Below are 23,611 nucleotides of genomic sequence, written 5' to 3'. Positions count from 1 at the left end.
ATCCCTTTCTAGCTTTCTTTATCTTCCTCTTCACCATCATTTACTTTTCTATTTATCTTTGTGGTGTCAACGAATTTAACTACCGTACCTCTATCCTTTCATCCAAATCACTTCTAAAAATTGTAATAAAATTTGAGGTCAGTCAGTGCCTGTTAACTTCTGTCTATGTAAATTTGTTACTACTTGTACTACAAGCTTTCATTTTCTGCAACAAACATTCACTGTGGCATTTCACCAAATATCTTCTGAAAATCTGAGAATGCTACATGTATTCAGGTATAGATGCATAGAGTCATGGAGATGTACAGCATGGAAACAGACCCTTCAGTCCAACTTGTCCATACCGACCAGATATCCCAACCCAATCTAGTCCTACCTGTTAGTACCTGGTCCATATCCCTCCAAACCCTTCCTATTCATATACCCATCCAGATGCCGTTTAAATGTTGTAATTGTACCAGCCTCCACCATTTCCTCTGGCAACTCATTCCATACACATACTTCCATCTGTGTGAAAACGTTTTCCCTTAAGTCTCTTTTATGTCTTTCCCCTCTCATCCTAAGCCTATACCCTCTAGTTCTGGACTCCCCCACCTCAGGGAAAAGACTTTGTCTAGTTATCCTATCCATGCCCCTCATGATGGTGTACAAAATAATGAGAGGAATAGATAGAATCAGTAGTCAGAGACTTTTCCCCAGGGCAGGATTGACTGGTACGAGAAGTCATAGTTTGAAGATATTAGGAGGAAGGTATAAGGGAGACGTCAGAGGTAGGTTCTTTACACAGAGAGTTGTGAATGCATGGAATGCGTTGCCAGCTATGGTGGTGGAAGCAGAGTCATTGGGGACATTTAAGCAATTGCTGGGTATGCATTTGGATAGCAGTGAGTTGAGGGGTGCGTAGGTTAAGTTACTATATTTGACATTAGGATTAAATTTCGGCACAACTTCGTGGGCCAAAGGGCTTGTTCTGTGCTGTACTTTTCTATGTTCTATGATCTTATAAACCTCTATAACATCACCCTTCAACGTCAGGTACAAAGCCTTCAGTTTGGTTCTTTATTATTTTTGTAATTTCTAATCTTTTCTGTTGACGTACTCCAAAATTTGAATTCCGTATCCCTTCCTGTCACGATCTATTTTCCATTTCCTACATTAATACCTTGCTTTCTTGCCTTCTTTCTACTCTTTGATTTGCCACATTCTCCTGAGATTTGATCCTTTTCTTCCACTATTTAGTTTAAAACCCTTTGTACTTCTTGAGTCATGCCACTCATTAGGACCCTGGTGCCAGCATGAATGTTGACCAGCTCCACAGATCTCTCACTTCCCACAAATTTTCCCAATGCCCCACCAGCTGGAACCCAACAGCTTTTGGGCCACCCATTCATTGCTCTAATCTGATTTGCTTTATGCTGATTTGCACTCAGCTCATCTTTGTGTACTATGGTAGCTAGCTCCTCACAGTGATACTGCAGAATCTCTATCCTTGTGTTGTCTATGTTACTGGAACATGGCAGCTGGATTCTTCTTCTCCAGCCCTGAACAGATGACTTGAACCATGGAGACAGGCAGGCACTACAGCCTTCTGGACTCTCTCTGTTCACTGCATGTCAAACATCCCCTTACTATATATTGCCCTAATTACCACAGCATTGTTTTTGCTCATCCTGCATTTGAATGGCTTCCTGCGCATCCATCCTGCATTCTCCACTCTGATCCAAGTAAGCTGAAAGAATCTCAGGCCTGTTGGAAAGTTGTGTAGATTCCCTTGCTTGTCTCATTTGTAGTTGTTAACAGTGAGCAGAGCTGAAGAGCTTTTCCTAAGGTGTATGGTCACCTCTCGGAATAAAGTGCTCAGGTACCACTACTTTGCACAGGATTCAGTCACCAGTGACCCAAGATCCCACTTCAGTGGAGGCAGTTGATGATGTAAATGGAAAGTTGCCAACAATACTCAACGCCATTTCCAACTCCTCTGACGACGGACGTGTCGTGTTCAGGGATGGGGTTTGCTGTTTTCGGGCTCAGCAGTCATTTTCACCGCAATGAAGAGGCTCCCTGCTGTGGTGAGAATCCTTCATTGTTGGCACATTGCCAAAGGTGGCAACTGCTCCCCTGTGTGTATCAAGTTTGTCATCATGAGACAAATTGTCTTTATTTCTGGAGCTGAATAGCAGAATCTGCTAACCATTTCCAGCAGAGTGTTATTTCATTTGATCAAGAACAGTGAGTTGACACCATTTAGCTGGACATTTAGTCAGGAAACGCAAGTCACAAAAAGTGGACATGAGAGATGTAGACTTTGTGGACAAGTCTTCATTTGGGTGACTAGCATAGCATCAGCAGCAGAAAACCCGATCAGTTGCCAAGTTGTTTTTAACCTTTGTTTTCAGCCTTGATAGATTGATAGATCTGACCAATTAGACCTCCTGGGACCAAGCCGATAGTGATAAGGCTTGTGTTCTGAGGAGCTTGATGTCTAGCTGCGATATTTAACTTACAGCTATTAAGAAAAGAAAAATTGATAATTTCTTTGGATTAGATTCCCTACAGTGTGGAAACAGACCCTTCGGCCCAACAAGTCCATACCGACCCTCCGAGACCAACCAGCCCAGACCCATTCCCGTACATTTGACACTGTAGGCAATTTAGATTAGATTAGATTACATTACATTACAGTGTGGAAACAGGCCCTTCGGCCCAACAAGTCCACACCGCCCCTACATTTACCCCTTACCTAACACTACGGGCAATTTAGCATGGCCAATTCACCTGACCCTGCACATCTTTTGGACTGTGGGAGGAAACCGGAGCACCCGGAGGAAACCCACGCAGACATGGGGAGAACGTGCAAACTCCACACAGACAGTTGCCTAAGGAGGGAATTGAACCTGGGTCCCTGGCACTGTGAGGCAGCAGTGCTGGCCACTGTGCCACCCTAATTCAAGAAAAAGTTAGATATACTTCGAAAAGATAAAGAGATCAAAGAGTAAGGTGAGAAAGTGGGAATAGGGGACTGAGTTGGATGATCAGCCATGATCAGTTTGAATGGTGGAACAGACTCAGAGGGCTGAATGGCCTACTCCTGATCCTATTTTCTCTGCTTCTGTATTTAAGCTCGACAATTCATTGTGGTTATACTGTGTCAGAGCACAATCACAAATGTGCCAGCCTTGTCAAATGCAGAACACACAATGTGGTTAGCAGTCCTGAAACAGATGCCATCTTTCATTCACTGGGGCACGTCCACATGTTGCAAGATGGTTGCATACCCAAGAGGTTTAGATATGGTGAGATAGCTGGAGTGAGATGGTCAGGGGCACCCCTACATCTTTGCTTCAACAGTGTTTGCAAGTGAGACATGAAGGCCTTAGATATTGATTCTCTCACCCAGACATCACTTGCTGATGACAGAGGGAAGTGCTGACATTTTCTGTGGGTTTCTCGACACCACCGTGGTGACCAGTGACTCCAGCAGCCTGGCAATGTGCCAATACTGATGGCAACAACCTACAGCGCCAGGATTCAAGAGCGGCACATGTTGTAGAACCTGCTCCTCCATCAATGACGTCATCAACAAAGCTATGCCTTTATGAACTGAAGGCTCCCCAACTCAAATAGATTGTTTTTCCTTGCATAGATGGCTGAGTGGGAAGAATGAGTGTGGTCCAGAGATGCATTACGAATTGCTTTGATTTTTCAAACCCTTTGTGCCTGATCATTCCCTTCCACCAGCGAGCTGGTGCCAAGTTTACTGTTGATCACCTCTCAGAAAAAACAATGATTGGGGCACAATCTGGAGTAGAAGCTGAGATCTGCCTGCTTTGTGTGGCATCAAGTCCTGATGACTTGTGCTTTTGTTCTGTTTGAGTTGGAAGTTACGAGATACTTTTAAAAGTTGGACCGTCTGATTACAGATCTGTAGGGAGTGTCTTCAGCAACATCTGCTCACTGTCTGACTGTAGGAGTTGGCTCTTGAAAATGTTGCTGGGTCTCCTGAGAATTTTTGGACAAGAGCTTTGAACCTCCAGTGATTTAGAAGCCTGAAGACACAAATTTAATATGACTCACTGCCTTGATATTTGAGTGGGCTCTCCTGGGGTCGCCCTCTATAATTTGACTGCATTTGTAGGTACTCTGAGAGTTTAAAGACTACAGGGCATAAACTAATTTAGTATCTCATCATGCAGCTGGTCTGAAACATTTGCTTTACGATGTGCGATGATGAGGATTCACAGAAATGCAATGTACAGGATCCTGAAGACCACCAGTTTACAGCTTCTGTGCATTGCTCTCACTTTTCTCTTTGTTCCCGCTCTGTTTTTGTGTGGTTTGTTTGTGTTTTTTTGCCTGCGATGTTTCTGTTGTACATGCAGCTTCTGTTTGCATATCTGTCTGTGCATATGTTCGCTGTAGTTGGTGGGTATAATGGTGTATATTTGCATTGCGCTGGATTGGATATGTTGGCTTGGCTTAGTTAGGCTTGTGTGTGTATCATAGAATCCCTTTAGTGTGGAAGTAGCCCATTCGGCCCTTTGAGTTCACACTGCCCCTCCAAAGAGCATCCCACCCAGACCCACCCCCCTACATTAGCCCTGTAACCCTGCATTTCCTATCTAACTTGCACATCTTTGGACTGTGGGAGTAAACTGGAGCACCAGGAGTAAGCCCTTACAAACACAGGGAGAATATGCAAGCTCCACACAGTCAGTTGCCTGAGGCTGGAATCGAACCCAGTTCCTTGGTGCTGTGAGGCAGCAGTGCTAACTACTGAGCCACCATGCCGCCAGGTAGATAGATTAAATGCTATGTTTTTGCATATTCCTGCAGGGCCTGTGGTATTTTTGGTATTGTTATGTGTGCATGTTGAGGGTGTGTATTTTCTCTATTTAATGGTTTGTGTTGGGTGACTATTTTTCCCTGCTGTTGTGGTGTGATGGGCTTGTACAGTCAATTTTGGAAATGTGCAGCTCTGCAAAATGATGTCTCACTTAATTTAACATTTACATCTGAAATGTTTTAATTACAATCAAACAGACTTTTCCCCTTTGTGGATTATCTGTGTGGTGACTCAAAACTAAAGTGAATTCTGATCCTCCAGACAGACTGTCTTAATTTATCTTTATTCTTGGCAAGTAGTGTTCCTTTGGAAACTACGTTTAAAGTTTATGCTGTTGGGCGTTATGGCAGATTGGTCATGTAAATAATCTTTCTCTCTTATGACTCTGCAGCCTTAAATTGCAAGTTTCCCACCACCACTCATGATCTAATCCATGCCAAGTCTAACCAGGAATTAATCTAATATCTGCAGCAGTCCAGAATAAATTTGGCAGCATAAAACCTATGGGATTGTGCTACACTTTCCCAATATTAAAATTTCTGACTGATGTCCTCCCTCTGACAACCTAGTGGGAATGTACACCAGCCTACATAGTGTCATGTTATTTTTTACTGAGCTAGCTAGCCCAGCTTCAGCGGTTGGTGTGCATGGCTTGTACAATTCTCCATTGAGATGACCCTGTTGCTGTCCATATGCCAGGGAGAGAGAAAAAAATCTACCAGATCCTGATCAACGTCAGTTGATTTCTATTACAGTTGGTTGTGGCTATAGAGATTGTGACTCACTCAACCCTCACCTCTCACTCTTTCACTTGCTCACTCTCTTGCTCTCTCTCACTCTCTTACTCTCTCTCTCGCTCTTACTCTTTTCCTCCATCAGGCATAATATCTGACTGTGGAAAATATACCAGTGAAGTGCCCTTACCTAATGTGAACAAATAGACACACACTTTCTCCAGCTCTGTGAAGCCAAGGCAAATTTGACTATCTCAGATTTTTTTGTTTAGTCTAATCCTAGGATCAACCTTGGTGTTTCATGGCTCTGGGTCTTTTTGTTTACCTGCCATCGCCACTGGAGTTGGGAGAGAGGAATGTTCAATGCTAGGAACTGAGTGTCAGCAATCCAAGATCTCCTGTCTTCATGTCCTGCTTTCTCCTACGCCATCCCTGTCATACACGTGGCCAGGGCTACTGTTTAACTGACTGGCTGTTAAAATCACCGCCCCAGTGCATTCCCTCTCGCTGCTGCTGTGTGTATCCAACGCCTTGCAGCAGAGTGGATCAATGTACGTGAAGGACTGTGACTACAGCAGCACAAAATGAAATATTAGATATGCTCCAAGCTGTGAGCTGTTCTGTGGGAGTAGCACATGATTTGACATTTCAGATTCCCATCCTGATTTTAACGGAGGGAGAGACAGTGGGAGCTAATCACCTTTGAAATGTATTTTAACTTGCTGTAAGGTTTAATTTGACACTTTAGCTGTGTTTGTAGTGTTACGAACTTTAAGTGGAAGCAAAATACTGACTGGAGTGACCCATTTTCAAAGTTGCTTTGCCCTAACCCCTTCTAAAGCTTTCTCTCTGCTCCTTTGAAAACATTTCTTCGAGCCTGCTTCTTTGACAAATGTTGTTTACGTACCCAACCTAATAGCTCCTCATTTATCTCTGTGATGCGTTGTAACTGGCAAGGTTCATGTGATTCACATGTGAGTTGTTAACGTTTGTTTTGACTTGAAGACAGCTCTTATGCGGGTGTCGATGCACAAGCGATGACCGCTGTGGTGTACCTCATGCACACGTTTCCCCTTGTCAGGCAATCCAGAACAAGAGGTCATTGTTTTAGGCTATGAGGTGACTAAAACTGAGATCAGGAGGAATTATTTCTCAGAAAGGGTCATGAATCAATGGAATTCACTATCCCAAAGTGCGGTGGTTGCCAGGAAATTTAACGAGGACATGAAACAGATTTTTAATTAGTAAAGCATTACAGAGAGCTGGCAGGAGTTGAGATTGAAATGAAACCAGTGATGATCATATTAAATGACAGAATAGACTTGAGGGGCTGAATTGCCCACTCCTGCTTCATGTTCTTTTGTTCTTCTGTTTATCACGTGTCTACTCCTTACATGAACTTAGACTGAGTGTCTGTAGACTGTGTAGGGCACTTGTTGAAATGAGCATTTTCCTGCCAGGGGACAGCCACTGGAAATGGTTACCCTGGCCGGATTTCCTTTCATCCAGCTGAAGTCGAGAATCACTGCAAATGGAATTGGCTCCGTCAGCACAAGAGATCAAAATTGGGATCTTGCATTTCCATAGAACCAAAAACAACAAAGTGTATTGCTATTTAACGTAACTTTGCAGCCTAGAATTCAGTAGTGGCTACAATTCAAAATACTTTATTGTGGAGTGTTTTGGGATGTTCTGAGTTTGCGAATGGTATTATATCAAAGAAGTTATTCCTTTGTTGCCTTTATAGCCAGATTGAGCTATTCCTGTGCCTGGTGAACAGATGGTAATATGCACCCTGCCAACTGTAAGTATCACAGTATTAAACCAGCACAAGACATGGCAATCGATAGGTGCCAGCCTGGAAATCATTTCAAATTCATGAGATTCCACGGATAAGTCTGCTGATGTCTAGCTGATCCATGTTATGGTTAGTGAGGAACTGAACCATTGCAGTTAGGTTCCAGAGCTAATCTTCCAAGTCTGAGTGAAGACATTTTTTATAATCATTCTTACAATCCTGGGTTACAGAAGGAAAGATCAGCCAGCTCAGAAGAAAGAACATTTTTGTGTTTTATGACTGATGCATCACTTGTAGAGAATTAGCATTAACCAACGTACAGTGGTGAGACTGTCTGTTGAATTTGTCGACTGAGGACATGTGGTCAAAAGGAAGTGGTTGATCGTCAGAGCAAAAAACATCCAACTCTGCACATCTAACATTTTCAAGGTTAATGGTCAGCATCTCTATCATGATGCAAGGTCTATCTTCTTCTGGTCTTGCTATGTAATGCATTGAAATGATTAGAGGATTAAAAACAGCCAGCAAGCGCTTCATGTGAGGCTATGGTTCTGACTTAGTGACACATCCACCATTGTCTTTCAAGGCAGTTACCACATCAGTTTTACATTTTCTGAAATGCAAAGAATCCTTCTGTAGGCTTTCCCCTTTCATTAATCTTGCCGATTTTTCCCCTGCTGGGCATGTGGGAAATGCGTTGAGCAACTAAAGAGAGCAACTTTTGAATCCCCATCACTTTGATTAAATCTCAGTCTCCAGTCATTACTGATCAAAATCCATTCCCCATGACTCCCATGTAGTTTTGTTTCCCAACGAAAAGTTTGACAAATTCCAATCATTTACTGATTAGCTTTGGATTTTTTGAGTTAGGCAGGTTATGACAGCAAGGCTAACTCTTTATTGAGTTTGATCACTTTATTGCAGATATTTGGTGAGACGCTATCTGTTTTACTGAATATCTGCATTTCTTTGTAACTATAGCAAAGATGAAGACTTTCTTCATCCTTTATGTTTCTTGTTGTTTCGCTGCTGTCAAAGCTTCGACTGAGAAATTCGAAGGTCAAACGCAAGACAGTACCAGAACTCTTATCACAATAGGAAGGAGAAATTGAATTAATGAGCTTTTCATGAGAATAACATTTCTTTTCAATGTCTTCTGCTGTGCAGTAACATTTGAACATGCAGAGGAGTTGCATGCCATTCAGCCCCTTGAGCTTGCTATGACATCAAAAGGAACATGGCTGATCTGATTGTAACCTGAAGTCGACATTTCCACCTACCCCTGGCAACCCTTCAGTCTGTTGCCTAGTAAGATTCTATCTTCCTCGATCTTAAAAATATTCAAGGGCTCTGCTTCCACCACCTTCTTGGGGAAACTGCCCCCAATGCATTTTCATCCTTCCATAAATAAGGACACCAATACTGTGCACAGCACACCAGATGCTGTTTCACCAGTGTGCTGTATAATTGAAATGTAACCTTTCTAATTTTGCATTCAATTTCTCTTGTAATAAATTATGACATTCTATTCACTTTTCTAATTGCTTGCTGTACCTGCAAACCAATCTTTTGTGATTCATGCAAGAGGTACCCAGATCCATCTAAATCTCAGAATTTAGCAATCTCTCACTATTTAGATACTATGCTTCATGTTTATTCTTCCTGCCAAAATGGACAACTTCACATTTTCCAACATTGTGTACTCCATTTGCCAAATCTCAGCCTGTTCACTTAACCTGTAACATTATTGTGTTGTCTTCACAACTCACTTTCCTAGCTATCTTGAGTGGTCAGCAAATTTGACATCCATATTTTCTTTACCTTCATCCAAGTTATTCATATAAATTGTAAATAGTTGAGTTCCCAGCACTGATCGCTCTGGCAAACCACTTGTTATGTCTTGCCAAATTGAAAAAAACATTTGCACTTACTCTGCTTCCTGTTAGCCAGTCTATCTTTAATCCATACCAAATACTACCTCCCATACCATGAGCTTTTATGCTCAGAAAACATCTTCAATGTGGTACCTTATTAAGTGCTTTCTCGAACTCGAATACATCCAGTTGCACTTCTCTATCCACAACACACAGTACCTCCAGATACGAGTCTAATAGATTAATCAAACATGATTTCCCTCTGCCTAAACCCTTTCACATTTTGACTCTGCCTGATACCTTGAATTAATCCATGTGCCCGTTATAACTTCTTTAATAATAGCTTCTAACATTTTCCGTATGGTAGTTATTCAGTGAATATTTCATTATCTTATCGTCTACTCGATTGTCCTTGTATGGAGGGAGTTGCAGAAAATTAAAATCAATGTTTCAACTAAACTCATTGGCTGCTTCTTTTTAGATGTTAGGATGAAGTTCATCAGGTCCTGGACACTTGTCAGTCCATAGCTCCAACAATTTATTCAGGTCTCTCCTGAGTGACTTTCGTGAGTTTCTCTGTCTATTGCATTTCCTGATTTATCACTACTTCCAGGATGTTCCTTGTCTCCTCTATAGTTCATTTCATCTGTTATTTTCTTTATTTTTCATTGTTATTTCTCCAGTCTCACTTTCTATAGAACCAAGCCTCGCTTTGTTAATTTTTTTTCTACTTTAAATGTTTGTAAAAACTCTTACTGTCTGTTTTTATGACCAACTTTCTTTTACACTCTTAACTGTTCCCTTTTTAACTAATATCTTGGTCATTCTGCCATCTTTTTCTGCAGAATTATTTGCTTTATCTTTTAGTTTAATGCTCTCTTTAACATTTCAACTTGAGTATGGGTCTGGCCCTTAGAATGTTTCTTATTTGTTGGGATGTATCTGTTCTGTATATTCTGAAGTATCCCTTAAATGTCTTCCATTGCATATCTATTGACACATCCTTTCACCTAATTTGCCAATTCGCTTCAGTTAGATCTGCGTAATTCATCCCTGTGTAATTTCCCTTATTTTGAAAATTAAAAGACAAAATCACAGACCTGCTCCTCTTTTCCTGTCTTTTACTATAAAGTTCTATCACATTATAGTCACTGCTACCGAAGGATGCCTTCATTATGAGATCATTAATTAATTATATCTCATTGCAAAATACCAGGTCTAGAATAGCCTGTTCTCTGGTCAGCTCCAGAACATAATTTTTGAGGTCCATCATTGAGGTCCATCTGATTTTTGCAGTAGATATATAGAATAACATCTCCCACGATTATTATTGTACCTTTCTGACAAGCTCTCATTATTTCTTTCTTTAACCTCCTTACTGTTAGTTCCTGTGAGAGGGTCTATTCCCTACTCCACAAGTGATTTTTTTTTTTCCCATTAGCATTTCTTATTTCTACCCAAACTCTTTCCAATCTTGCTTTCCCAAGCTTAGATGATTCCTCTCAATCATTAACTAACAGAGACACCCTTTCATCTTTTCCTACTTTGCTATCATTCCTAAATATCGTGGGCGGCACAGTGGCACAGTGGTTAGCACTGCTGCCTCACAGCACCAGAGACCCGGGTTCAATTCCCGCCTCAGGCGACTGACTGTGTGGAGTTTGTCCGTTCTCCCCATGTCTGCGTGGGTTTCCTTCGGGTGCTCCTGTTATCCAAAGATATGCAGGTCAGGTGAATTGGCCATGCTAAATTGCCCGTAGTGTTAGGTAAGGGGTAAATGTAGGGGTCTGGGTGGGTTCCGCTTTGGCGGGTCGGTGTGGACTTGTTGGGCCGAAGGGCCTGTTTCCACACTGTAATCTAATCTAATCTAAATGTTCTGTACGCTTCAAGATTCAAGTTCTTAACCATAACATCCTGATGCCATGTCTCTGTAAAAGCTACCAGATCATACTTACTCATTTCTAGCACTTTCAGTTAATCTATTTTGTTTCAAAAGCAACATGCATTCAGATATGGAGCCTTTAGTTTTATTCTTTTACTCTATTCTTACCTGTTGATCAGCTCTTAGATTAGTACTCTCTATGCTTTCCTTTCACAGTCTGTTTATCATTTCCCATATTAATACCTTTCTCTTTGGATTTTACTCTTTGATTTACCGCATCTTCTAAAATTTGATCCTTTGTGCTGACCCCTCAGTCTAAAATCCCCTCCACTTCCTAGTTATGTGCTTTGCCCAGACATGGTTCAGACGGAGACCGTCCCATCTGCTCAGATCCCAATTTTCCCCATTACTGGTGCCAGTGCCCCATGAATTGGTGCCTACTTCTCCCACATCAGTGTTCTCTCTGTTTGTTCAGTGTTTGTTTGCTGTTTGTTTCTTGTTAATTCACTGAGTTGTATGGCAGTGTGATAGGATTGGAAATGTCAGTGATCCAAGCTGTCGAGGTAAGAAAAATGCTTTTTAATTGCACGAAAGCAGAAAACTTATCCACCTTCACATTTCTGCTGCTTTCACTTTGATATTTAATACCTTTGTATTTATATTTTGATAGTTGATATTTATTGCAAGTGAAATGGACGCATCTGATCTGTTTCAGGTAGATATCACAGCTATCTGGAAAGTTGGAGCGGGAGTGGATAGGTTTTGATCCCTTTAATCCCCTGCCCTCACATATTTCAAGCTTTATAAAGAAATATTTGAGCACCACTTGAGAGCAGACGATATGCTTTATTGTGAGAGGGTGTAGCTCCTGTGTAATGGTACAAGCCCTCCTCCTTATAACACTGATCTGATAGAGCAGACCTCCTCTTTGTGTTCAGAATGTTTTTCCTTGAGTGCTGTCACATGGGATATGAAAATGACTGTTGAATTTTGTGCCGGAGTGGGGTGTTTCATAGTCACCAAGATTCCGAGCTGTACTTTTTCATTTTGATTCTGTTCCATCAGGCTGACCTTTACAAACTATAAATATCACTGAGCAAGCTGGCAGCCAGAGAGAAAGTAACGTCTGTCATCAGCAGTGTGCAGGTCAGATTTTTATTTTGAAATTGCAGCCTTACTTTTGAGCATCCTCTCGAACTTTTGCCTCCACTTTTCCATCTTTTACTAAGGACCTGAACTGCCTCTGGTGGTTTATAAGTGTTTGTGAAGTGTTTCCGACATACTCGCTATCAAGTGTGTCTGGTAACTTTTGCTGAGGTGAAAGGTATCTACTGTAGGGTGAGGTGAAAAAGGCTCTGACGAAGAGCCATCTGGATTCAAAATATTAGTTTGCTCTCTCTCCATGGATGCTGCCTGACCCGCTGTGATTTTCAGCATTTTTTTGTTTTCAGTACAGATTCCAGCATCTGCAGTAATTTTCTTCTTCTCGTAGGGTGAGGCGTTTGACTCTTGCAAGGAGCCTTAGTCTGGCAAAAGATGAAAGCTATAATCACCTTTATGTTAATGGTTTACCATGAGGGCATCCCCCTCAAGTACAGCAGTTGTTTGGCCTTGATTTTCCTGACTCTGGACTCAACTCATAAAACCATTTTACATTTCTGATTCCTATTGATTTAAATTGTCATCATCAGCACGCACTCGCTATGATCGGAAATTCGATGTCACTAGCCATGGGTTCTGTGATGCTTGCAGGGTTGATTCTGATCCTAGGGCCGTATCTGACCACACATGTGGTAGGTGTTTCTTGGTCCTTGGCCTTGAGATCGTTGACAATCCTTTGTCTTGTTTGTTTTCCGTGTGTTCTCAGAGAATTGTGTCCCTCCATACAGAAGTTTCCTATAGTCAGTTTCTTCTGAATAAGGGTCTCCCATGCATTGATATCTATCTTGCATTTCTCTGTTGTATAAGATAATGGTTTTGAAAGAGTTAATGTTGGAAATCACATTTGGTTCCACCCAATCTGTTGATATTACACAGTTTTGTGTGGAGAATCAAGGCATCAACACAAGGTCCTGATGGAGACAGATGTGTCATCTCTGGCTCCTGATATATTTATTAGTCAGGCATAAGTAAAGACTAAGTTGTATCCATTGCAACGATGCATTAGCTACATCTTGTGGAAGGCAAGTGCCTCTTCTGGTTAAAAACCAATAGTTGCTTATCCCCTGCCATTGCTAAATAGATAGGCCTTTGGACTCAGCACATGAAAGATGATTATAGGACTGTTGTGGTGGAGTGGTCTCTCAGAAGGCTCGCGTTCAAGACGTTTGTCTGAACAGATTGATTTAAGACTATATGAGAAAGAGGATTGTGGCAGTGCTGTCCTCCAGTACAAGCCACCAATGGCTGGTGTCATACAACAAGCAACCATAACCTTCTGGAGTGTTAATTGGAATAAGAAACTTAAAATGCAAGCCCAAGACAAGCTCTGTTTACTTGGCTGCCACCAGGATCTGCTTCATCCTCATTGCAGACTTCAAGCTGCATCTTTTTTTGTTTCTGGCGCCCAGCAAAGAGGAATGATCTTGGTATGGTTTAGACCAAAGTGGGCATCTATTGTGTCCCAATGATCCTGACCCCTGGTCAGCACCTTCTAATAACTCAATTTTTCACACCAGCCACTTTTACAGAGCAAGGCATCTCCCTTTTTGAGGCAAGCTTTGCATTCTTATCCATTAGGAATGACAATGAAATGTGAATCTGCATTTTCATATGGTATCTTTAAAGACTATTGGACATTCTAGAGAACTTTCCTAAATGGCATTGCTGTTGTGATATAGGAGAGGGGCAATAAATGTTTGCACAGCAAAATATAACAACAATGAAATAATCAAATGATTTGATTTACCAGTTGGAAAGACCACACAGTCTGCCATTGTCCCACATTGGAGTGACTGTCTAGATTGTCTGCTATAATTTCTGGAATAGGCCTTGAACTTACAGCTTCCCATGGGCTAAAGTTCTATCACATTTGATTCTCTGGTTGCTGTTATTATAGAAAAGTAAGGAGTCTGAGAATCTTGAATTTTTACTCTTGTGTATGTTTGACCTGCTTTAACAGCACAAGATGCCTATTAGCCGAAGTCGTGTTGAAAGCTTTCCCTGAGGACTACTTGAGAAGAACACAGAGAGGTGTGTGGGTAGCTTGTGGGGAAAGGTGTTACTGAGTTGACACTGACTTGTACAATCTTGCTGCAGAGTAGCACAGTTTACTGTCATTCTCTATGAAGCACACTGAAGCTTCTGTACAATGTGTTAATGTACTGCGATATAGAAGCTGGTGTGAGTGTGATTACTGTTGCAGGGTTGTGATAGACAGCATGGACCACCATTTTGTGTTTCTCCTGTTCCCTCATTTTTCATGTGTGGCCCTAGATATGGAACGTTGGTGGATGATCTGAACTAATTAGAAAATTCTTAACCAGTGATATTGGGTAATGGTCATGACTGGGTAATTCTCCTATTTGTTTCTCAAATTGACGCTAAATAATTTTGATCACTGTAAAAACGTACTGTCTGTGAGCCCCACCCTGCCTCCAACACATTGGCTGACAGAGTGAGGCCAGTGATTAGGAACAAGAAATCTGGCTGGCTTCCATTGTCTCAACCCAGCCCAGTGTAAAAGCTTGGCTGAGATCACATAAGTCGCAAAAAATCTGGAATTTTCCGGGCCTGTTAATAGGCAGGACATTTAGCATCCTGAAGGAGGGAGCTTTCTTTTGTATTTTTAATGTTGGCTGTTAAACTAAATCAATGATTGAACAATAGATGCGTTACATGCGGAAGCTCTGTTCCATTGTTTTTAGGAGTGAAATAAAATATAATGGTGGGTGTGTGATACTTTTATAGCTCATTTTAACAGTGAAATGTACTCATCGTTACATTTATAGACTTCACCATTCCAAAGTTAGGATGGGTTGGAGAAAGCAGTATGGAACTCTATAATATGAAGAGAAGTATCGTTTGATTAGAGACCTGTCTCCTGATGGGCTCAACTTCAGCTGAATTGAGAAAGAAGTGACTCATCACTTCTTCAGGTATCCACAGTGCTGCATCACACAATATGGTAATGTCCACATCATGAATTACTACATACAGCAGCTGAGGAGAATGATTATTTTACCGATTTTGATGGAGGTTTGTGGGTCCAGGAGAGTTTTTAGGTCTGTATATGCTGCTTTTCACCCAATTGCACAGTGCCTCAATATAACACATCATCCTGTCAGCACCTCCGAGTACAACATTCCCTTAGGACCACATTAAACATTCCCCCTGTAATTTCTACTCATTCTAATGATCTCTGAGATATAAATTCTTCCACATTGACTCCGTAGGTAATAGTTACACAGTCAAGGTTTTTCATAAGAAGCATCTGGATGATAGAAAAACTCACTTTGTATTTATTTTCTGCTAAGCATTCAAACCAACATGCTGAAAAAGTCAGAACAGATGTATCTTTGAGTGCTGCAAAGTCATTGCATAATCACACTGCTGCATTCCAGCATGATTAAAACAGATTATCTTGTCATTAATTTGGTGCTGTTTGTGGAGTCCATGCAGTGTAAAACATGGCTGTTGTATTTTCATTCATTAAACAGTGACTTCATACCAAAAACACTTAATTGCTGTAAAGTGCTTTGACGCAACCTGCTGTCACGATAGGCTAATGGAAAGATAATGCTTTGTTTTATTTTCAAGTGACATGCCTCAAGTATGGGGGGGTGGAACAGTCACAAGTTCAATGTGACAAATCTTGGCTATGTCTTTTACTCACTTTTTCAACAAACTCAACACCACATTCTCAAGGGCAATTAGGAGTGGACAATAAATATTGGCCCAGAAATATTTGCACGGGTTTTCAGTTCATATTTTCTATACCGCAGACACTGACTGTGAGGGTAAAGGGCAGCGCTTTGCCTGGGGCCTCATTTTTATGATTTCCTGCCTGTTACTGATGTTTATAGACACCCCCGATATCTCCAGCAGAGAAATACTGGCTTGTTTCCCAGCTGCTTATCTGAGGCTACTTGTAATGCTACAAGGCAATGTTGGTGTCCTGAAGAAGTTAGTTTTTGTTTTCATTTCTTTCTAGAATGTGTAAGCAATATTGAAAAAACAATAAATTATCTTGAAGTTGGCAATATCTAACACTGTGAACCTGAGGTCCTATTCTGTTTCGTCTCCCCCCCCCCCCCCCCCTCCACTCTCCAAAATAAGATTTAACTAATTTGATGAAGTACAGATTGCTTAAATGCAAAGTCAAACAGTACATAGCAACTCTGGTCAGGGAGGTAGCATGGTTGTGGAATAAAGCTAGTGTTACAAGTCCAAGTTGGCTCCAAGCTAGCTTTGTGTTCTACAAACAGAGAGCTCCAACCACTTCCCTTCTCACAGGTCATGAACACCAGCCCTATTCCAGAGACTTAGGCACAGAATGTCAGCTGACACTCCACTGCCCTTCTTTGAGGGTTTACTGCACGGTTTAGCTATTGGGTTTTGCTCGCCTCATGCTTTTGTACTGTAGATTTGTGCTATGTTTTGACACAGTCAATAGTTGCTTGTATGACCAGTGCTTCATGCATGCCATTGCTTAAAGTTTACTTAAGAGTGGCTTTTCTCAACTTTGCACTGAGTGCTATCACAGTACCACTACTAAATGTCAGCTTAAATATCCACAACCCCCAGGAGACCAGCAGAACAGGAGATTTCAGTTTTTGCTTTAGTGGATATAATTTGAGCTGGTGAATTGAGAAAAGTCTGTGTTGAGGTACCTTACTTATCATGTTCTCTGGGTGATACTCTGGGATTCATATCCAATGTCCCGTGCAGCTGGTCGATTTCCTTCGATGAGATGCAGGAAGACGCAGTATCATTTCTGCAAACCCTGTTGATCTATTTTTGGAAGCGTTACCTTTTCTAATCCTTCTTCACATCATGCTTCGATTTCTTATTGTTGATGAGGCACAATCTGTGCAAATTTCCGTGGCTCTCTGCTTTTGCTTTTCTTGCATCTTTTCAATAACAAAATAAAACTTTGAAGTCTGAACTATATCTCTTCGCTTCTCTGTTCTCCCACCTGGATTCTTTGTCCTGCTCTTTTTCATGTTTGCTCCCTCAGATATCTTTGATTGTCATTTCCCTCACTGATCCAGTGCATCCAGTCCTGTCTGCTTGAGGACTCCGTCATCAAAGGGCTTTAAAACACCACCTTTCACTTTGATTCCTGATTTGATTGGTTTCAGTTAGAGATTCTGCGATGTCTGATTCCATCCTGGGCTATGTTGAAGACTGATAAGGCGAACTTGACTGACTCTAATTGAAATGTGGCTGCAAAAAGAGCTGTGAGGATTTGGACATATCATGCACAATGAACAGGGACCTGCAAATTAGAGCTGCTGTATGGTTACAAAGTGTAAATGCTTAGAAAAGGACATGTTGCAAGCCCTTTGAACTGCAGGGCTCAAGAAAGATCTATCAGTTTGGCTTGTATTTTTGTATTTCGTTTATTCTGAACATTGAAGTAATTGGCAAAATGATATCGTGGACCTCAAATTGAGCATGGGAGAGATGAGCGAACAAAAAGCAGCAGGAATGTCTGGTTCTGTTATTACTGTGATACGCAAAGAGAGAAAATTTGGCAGGAATTTGCGGGGTGGACTTCAGTTAGTGTTGAAGTTACTCTGTTAGATTTTATTTTTAATGATGGTAAAGGAGATGTATTGGCTCTTACTGGATCTAAAGAAGAAGAATGTGACTTTCATTTAATGAATATCTCCAGGTTTGCAGTACTAAAGATCATTTGTCCCACTGAATCTCTTTGCTAAAGCAATTGATAATTGTCTCATTTTGTTTGTTACTCTTCGCTCATAATTCTCTATCTCTGCCAGCAATGCTTGAAATGGATGGGGGCAGTGAGCAAATTCATTCTGAACTCTCCTGCGATCACCTGGGAAAATCCACTCAAAGGACAACCAATTGGAAAAGTCATTCCCCACCCCTGTAATTGGAATAGAAGGAAATCATACAATCCCTACTGTGCAGAAAGAGGCCATTTGTCCCATCAAATTCACACCAACCCGCCAAAGAACATTCCACCTATATCCAACCCCTAACTCTATCCCTGTAACCCTGCATTTATCATGGCTAATACTTCTAGATGCTACAGACAATTTAGGATAGGCAATCCACCTAGCCTGCGAACCTTTGGACAATGGGAGGAAACCAGACCTCCCAGAGGAAACTCACGCAGATCCAGTGAGAATGTATAAACTCCAAGACTGGAATCGAAGCTAGGTCCCTGGTGCTGTGAGACAGCAGTACTAACCACTGTGCCACCATGCCACGCTGCTGCTCCAATCACAGGCTTCCTAATGATACCCCACATTTGGAGTACTGTGAGCAGTTTTGGTCCCCTTATTTAATAAAAGTTATCATTTTATTGGATGCAATTCCGAAAATGTTCATTAGGATGATCCCAATATGGAGGGATTGTCTTATGAGCAAACTTAAAACTGTTTGGGACTCTTATATACTGGCATTTAGAAGAATGAGAGATAATCTCATTGAAACATACAGGATTCCTAAGGGCTTGACCAGGTTAACGCTGAAAGGATATTTCCCCTCACGGGAGAGTTTAGAACCAGAGGGCATAGTCTCAGAATAAAGGTGCAAGAATTTAAGTCTGTGATGAGGAAAGCCTTCTTCTCTGAGGGTTGTGAGTCTTTGGAACATTTTGCCACAGAGAGCTGTGGCAGTAGAATCCATCTGTCTATTTAAGGCTAAGATAGAGAGATCTTTGATCAGTCAGGAAATCAAGAGTTACAAGGAAAGGGCAAGGAAAGTGAGAAATATCAGCTGCATCAGCCACGATCCTATTGAATGTTAGGGCTGGCTCGAAGGGCTGAATGGCCTACTCCTGTTCCTATCTCTGATACTCTTATGGATAGGCTACTTATGATCTTATCAGCAGCAAATGCGGGTGATAAGCAGCCTGTGATTACAGGAGCAATATAAATGGCAATATTCGGCATATCTGGTGGAATGAGGTGAAGCTGCTGGGCAGGGAAATGAGACCAGTGAGCAAGGCCAGAGATGGCAGGGAGGGAGGGAGGCCTAGGACGTGGGGTCTGGGAAAGGGCAGGAACAGTGGAGGGAGAAGCTGGAAAAACAGGATGGGGAAAGAAGGTTGGCAAGGAATTGAAAAGAGAAAGTGAGGACTGCAGATGCTGGAGATCAGAGTCAGAGTGTGGTGCTGGAAAACCACAGCCGGTCAGGCAACATCTGAGTAGCAGTAGAACCGATGTTTCTGGCATAAGCCCTACATCAGGACCAATGTTCCAACTTCATGAGGGCGGTGTCGAGTTGGAATGGAGTTTAAGAGGGCACTGCTGAGTCTCCAGCTCTTTGGATGTTGCCTGACCGGTTGTGCTTTTCTAGCACCACACTCTCCGACTCAAAGGGACTGAAAGGAATGAGGCATTTAGAAAAGAATTACAACTGGAATTTGATTTGATTAATTATTGTCGCATGTACCTAGGCACAGTGAAAAGTTTTGTTTTGCGTGCAGTAAAGGCAGATCATTCTCTACAAAGTGCATTAGGGTAATAGAACAGAGTGAGGAATGCAATGTTATGGCAACAGAGAAGGTGCACAGTGTAAGATCAGTATTAACTTTACAGTTTGAGAGATCCATTCAGAAGTCTAATAATAGCAGGAAGAAGCTGTTTTTGAATCTATTTGTACGTGTGTACAAAAGTTCATATGATCTGCCCAATGGAAGAGGGTACAGCCAGAGTGGAAAGGGTATTTGATGATGTTGGTTGCTTTCTGAGACAGCTGGAAGTTTAGATGGAGTCAATGGATGGAAGGTTGGTTTGAGTGATGGACTGGGCCGTGTTCACAACACTCTGTAGTTTCTTGCGGTCTTGGGAAGATCAGTTGGGAAAAAACAGAGTCTTGGAAATAGGATTAGTGAGATCATTAATTCTTTGCAAATTAATGTGGAATCTAAACTAAAGATGCTGGATTCAGGAGTTATTGCATGGAAAAAACATGCAGTGGACATGTTTGTGATGAATACTGTCAATTGCCAAACATATTGATATTGAAGTGTCATTTAAGAAAACAGGCTTGTTGCTAACTTATGCCTATTGTCTTTTGGTAATCTAAATATATTGATGGGTGCACAGTGGCTCAGTGGTTAACACTGCTGCCTCACAGTGCCAGGGACCTTCATTTGATTCCAGCCTCGGGTGACTGTCCTTACGGAGTTTGCACACACATTCTAGCTGTGTCTGTGTGGGTTTCCCAGGTGCTCTGGTTTCCTCCCACAGTCCAAAGATTTGCGGGTTAGATGAATTGGCCATGCTAAGTTGCTGATAGTGTCCAAGGATGTGCAGGTTAGGTGGGTCAGCCATGGGGAATGTAGGGTTACAGGAATAGGGTAGAGGGTTTGGGTGGGATGCTCTTTGGACAGTGAATGTGGATTTGATGGGCCAAATGGCCTGCTTCCACACTGTAGAGATTCCATGATTCTCGGAAAGCAATAAGTTCCTTGTATGTTGAGGCTTCAGGTTTAATGGAATATTGATGAATTCTTCTAGTTCTGTATCTGTGCCAGTCTAAATGCCCCATACATCCTAACTGCATCATATAATGAAGGATTTAGTGAGGTTGAAATGACCCCCGGAAACCAAAAAATTAACCGAGGAAAATCAAAAAGTAACCCTTAAGAAATCTCGCAATCCTCAAAAAAAGCAAATATATTTCGAGTTTTGTTCCTCTTTTATTTGAAACACAGAATTGTGGGTGTGGGAGATCTGAAGCAAAAACCAAAATTGCCAAGAACTGAATTCTGATGAAGTCACTGGACTTGAAATGTTAACTCTGCTTTCTTCCCATGAACTGTTTCAAAGACTGATTTCCTTAAACAGCTCAGCATTCCTGTGACTACCCTATTTCCTAATATTCCACACAAAGAAATTCCTCTTGACCTCTGTCACCATTTTAAGTTGATGACCCTCTAGTCACTGACCTCTGAACCAAAGGAAATAATGTACCCTATTCATTCCATGAAAACCATTGATAATTTGAACAATATTCATTAAATCTTTTCTGAACCTTTTTTTGGGAAGTGCTTTAGTATTTTGCTGACTGGTGTGCTCTGTACCCTCTCTCTGTGGCTTTAATGCCCTTTGTACCTACATTAGCTGATGTTACCATGAAGAACTCTCATTCTCAACCTCTTCCCCCTCACCTGAGTTGTAGTGACCCTCAGGTTAAAACACCACCAGTTGTCTCTGTAATGAGAGATAAGCTTTATGATCTTTATTACAGAGTGCCAAAAGTGCCTAATCATTGCTTTGTTAAACTTATTATTCATTCTTTGATTTGGACTCAGCATCTAATTATAAAACTAAAAATGCTATTGATCTTTCCTTACTCTTTTCTAATTGAATTTATTTATCACCCTTCCTGACTTGAGAATGTTTCAAGGAGCTTTTGCACCTAATTAGCTGCTTTTCTGAGGAGTGGTCACTGATGTAGAGAGAGAGGAGCCACTTTGTACATCTGACAAAAGACATAGAAATAAGAAACTCCTGTGGAGGTATTAGTTGCAAGATAGTTATTGGTTTGGTCACAAGGAAGAACACCTGTTCTTCAAAATAGTGCTTTGGAATCTTTGATTTCCGTATATGAGTTGAAGACCTAATCCAAAAGATGGCAATGCCCACATCCCCATTAAAAAAAAAGCTCTCCCTCAGCTGAGGTCATCAACCCAATTCCTACAGTTGGATTTGAACTGATGATGCTCCTGCTGCTTGGGCAAGCCAGTGTTTAGTTTCATTACCACCAAAAGCAATGACAAAAACAGAAACTGCTGGAAAAGCTCAGCAGGTCTGCCAGCACCCGTGGCGAGAAAACAAAGCTAGCATTTCTGGTCGAGTGACCCTTCATCAGAACTGTGGTGTGGCTGTGGAAATGAGTTTTAGCAAATACCAGGAGTGACAGCAAAATTAATGATGGTGGACGAGAAAAAGATTGGAGCTAAAATCCTGCCGGAGAGTGGAGCAGAGCATGTTCAAGGTGGGCATTACTAGAAGAGAAGTGGCAGAGAGTTAAATTCTAAATAAAAACTGAAAGAATTGAGGATGCTGTAAACTAGAAACAAAAACAGAAATTGCTCAGCAGATCTGGCAGCATCTGTGGTGAGAAATCGGAGTTAACATTTTGGATCTAGTGACCCTCAGAAACAATTTCTGTTTTTGTGACTCATTTATAGCATCCGCAGTTCTTTAATTTCATTATTTTGGTGTTAAATTACTTACCACAGAACCACACTTGATCTTCTAGAAGGTTTGACCAAAAGATTTTTTTTAAACGATTACAGATTCAACCACCTGTATCACCTTTGATCCCAGTAATGTTGCACCTGTCTCATGTACAAAAGACAAGGCTGGGTCTTTGTAAGCCCCGAATCTTGTCTGTGCCCAACTTGGCTCACAAAGAGGTGATAGTGGCTGCTGTCCTTTGAGCTTTCAAATTGACTTAGAGCTGAGGTAACCTGAGTCATAGAAGGGGTTAAATTGAGCAACTTAACATTTTAAAAAAAAATCTCTCTCAATTATAACTACTACTTTCGGTTGGGGCATAACTAAGATGTCCCTATGTTTAGATTCTCTCAGGCTGTCATACCCAATAAAGTGCAAATCAGAAACCAGGGGATTTATGAGGATTTAGCAGATAGAATTTTTCAAAAAATTAAAATGTTAAATGTAAAGAGATCAGTAGCGGCAGTGTATGCTCTGCAATGAAACCTGGCTACAAAGGCAGACAGACTCAATATGGACAGCCGCGATATCGGGAGTCGCCACATTCTCTGTGTTTTTTTACCCTCTCTGAAGTTTGTTTGATTAAGCTGTTGTCTGTTTTGACAGCATGGAGTGAGGAGATAACTACTGTGTGTTTTGATCGCCCATGTATCCCTGATGACTGCTGTACTTCTGAAGCTCAGGGGAGTGGATTATCCGTGTAGTCTATTACTGCTGCTTCTAATGACCTTTTCCCCATGAATGCTGCTGTATAGTTACAAAGCAAATTACCTTGTTGTCAAGTAACTGCTGCAATGATGTGTGTGCATTTTGTTTTTGCAACAGGCTGACGGAACCACAGGCCATGTTCAGTCTTTAGTCATCTCCGAACAATCTCAGTAGAGCTGGTAGTTGTCTTGAACCTCCTGGTGTTGTGTTACCAACCTTGATGGGGTACATTACCTGCCTCCCACTTTCACCCATCACGTGCCCAGGCTCCTACCATTAACTTCCCTATTTGTCTCACTCTCACTCCCACACCAGTTGGAAAAGCAACTATGTTGCTTTTGTTGTCGGATAGAATGATTCTTGACTGTCAGTCAAACAACCC

General features: G+C 41.5%; 1 protein-coding gene across 16 annotated transcripts in view; it reads left to right on the top strand.

Moving 5' to 3' along the window:
- The window catches only part of pknox2 (pbx/knotted 1 homeobox 2), a 479,880-nt gene that overhangs the window by 186,827 nt on the left and 269,442 nt on the right, over positions 1-23,611 (top strand). Inside the window, exon 1 of one of the 16 annotated variants that reach the window (XM_087976458.1) lies at positions 12,259-12,277. The exons of the other annotated variants lie outside the window; for them this stretch is intronic. The gene's annotated coding sequence lies outside the window, so the exon portion shown is untranslated. Of the gene's footprint in view, positions 1-12,258; positions 12,278-23,611 lie in introns of those variants that run through there. 16 annotated transcript variants of the gene reach the window in all.

Source organism: Chiloscyllium plagiosum, unplaced genomic scaffold (genome assembly GCF_037043375.1).
Source record: "Chiloscyllium plagiosum isolate Xiang-an unplaced genomic scaffold, Cpla_swu_hap1 HiC_scaffold_29, whole genome shotgun sequence".
Lineage (NCBI taxonomy): Eukaryota > Metazoa > Chordata > Chondrichthyes > Orectolobiformes > Hemiscylliidae > Chiloscyllium > Chiloscyllium plagiosum.
The sequence above is the reverse complement of the archived record's forward strand: the minus strand, read 5'-3'. Positions and strand labels throughout refer to the sequence as shown.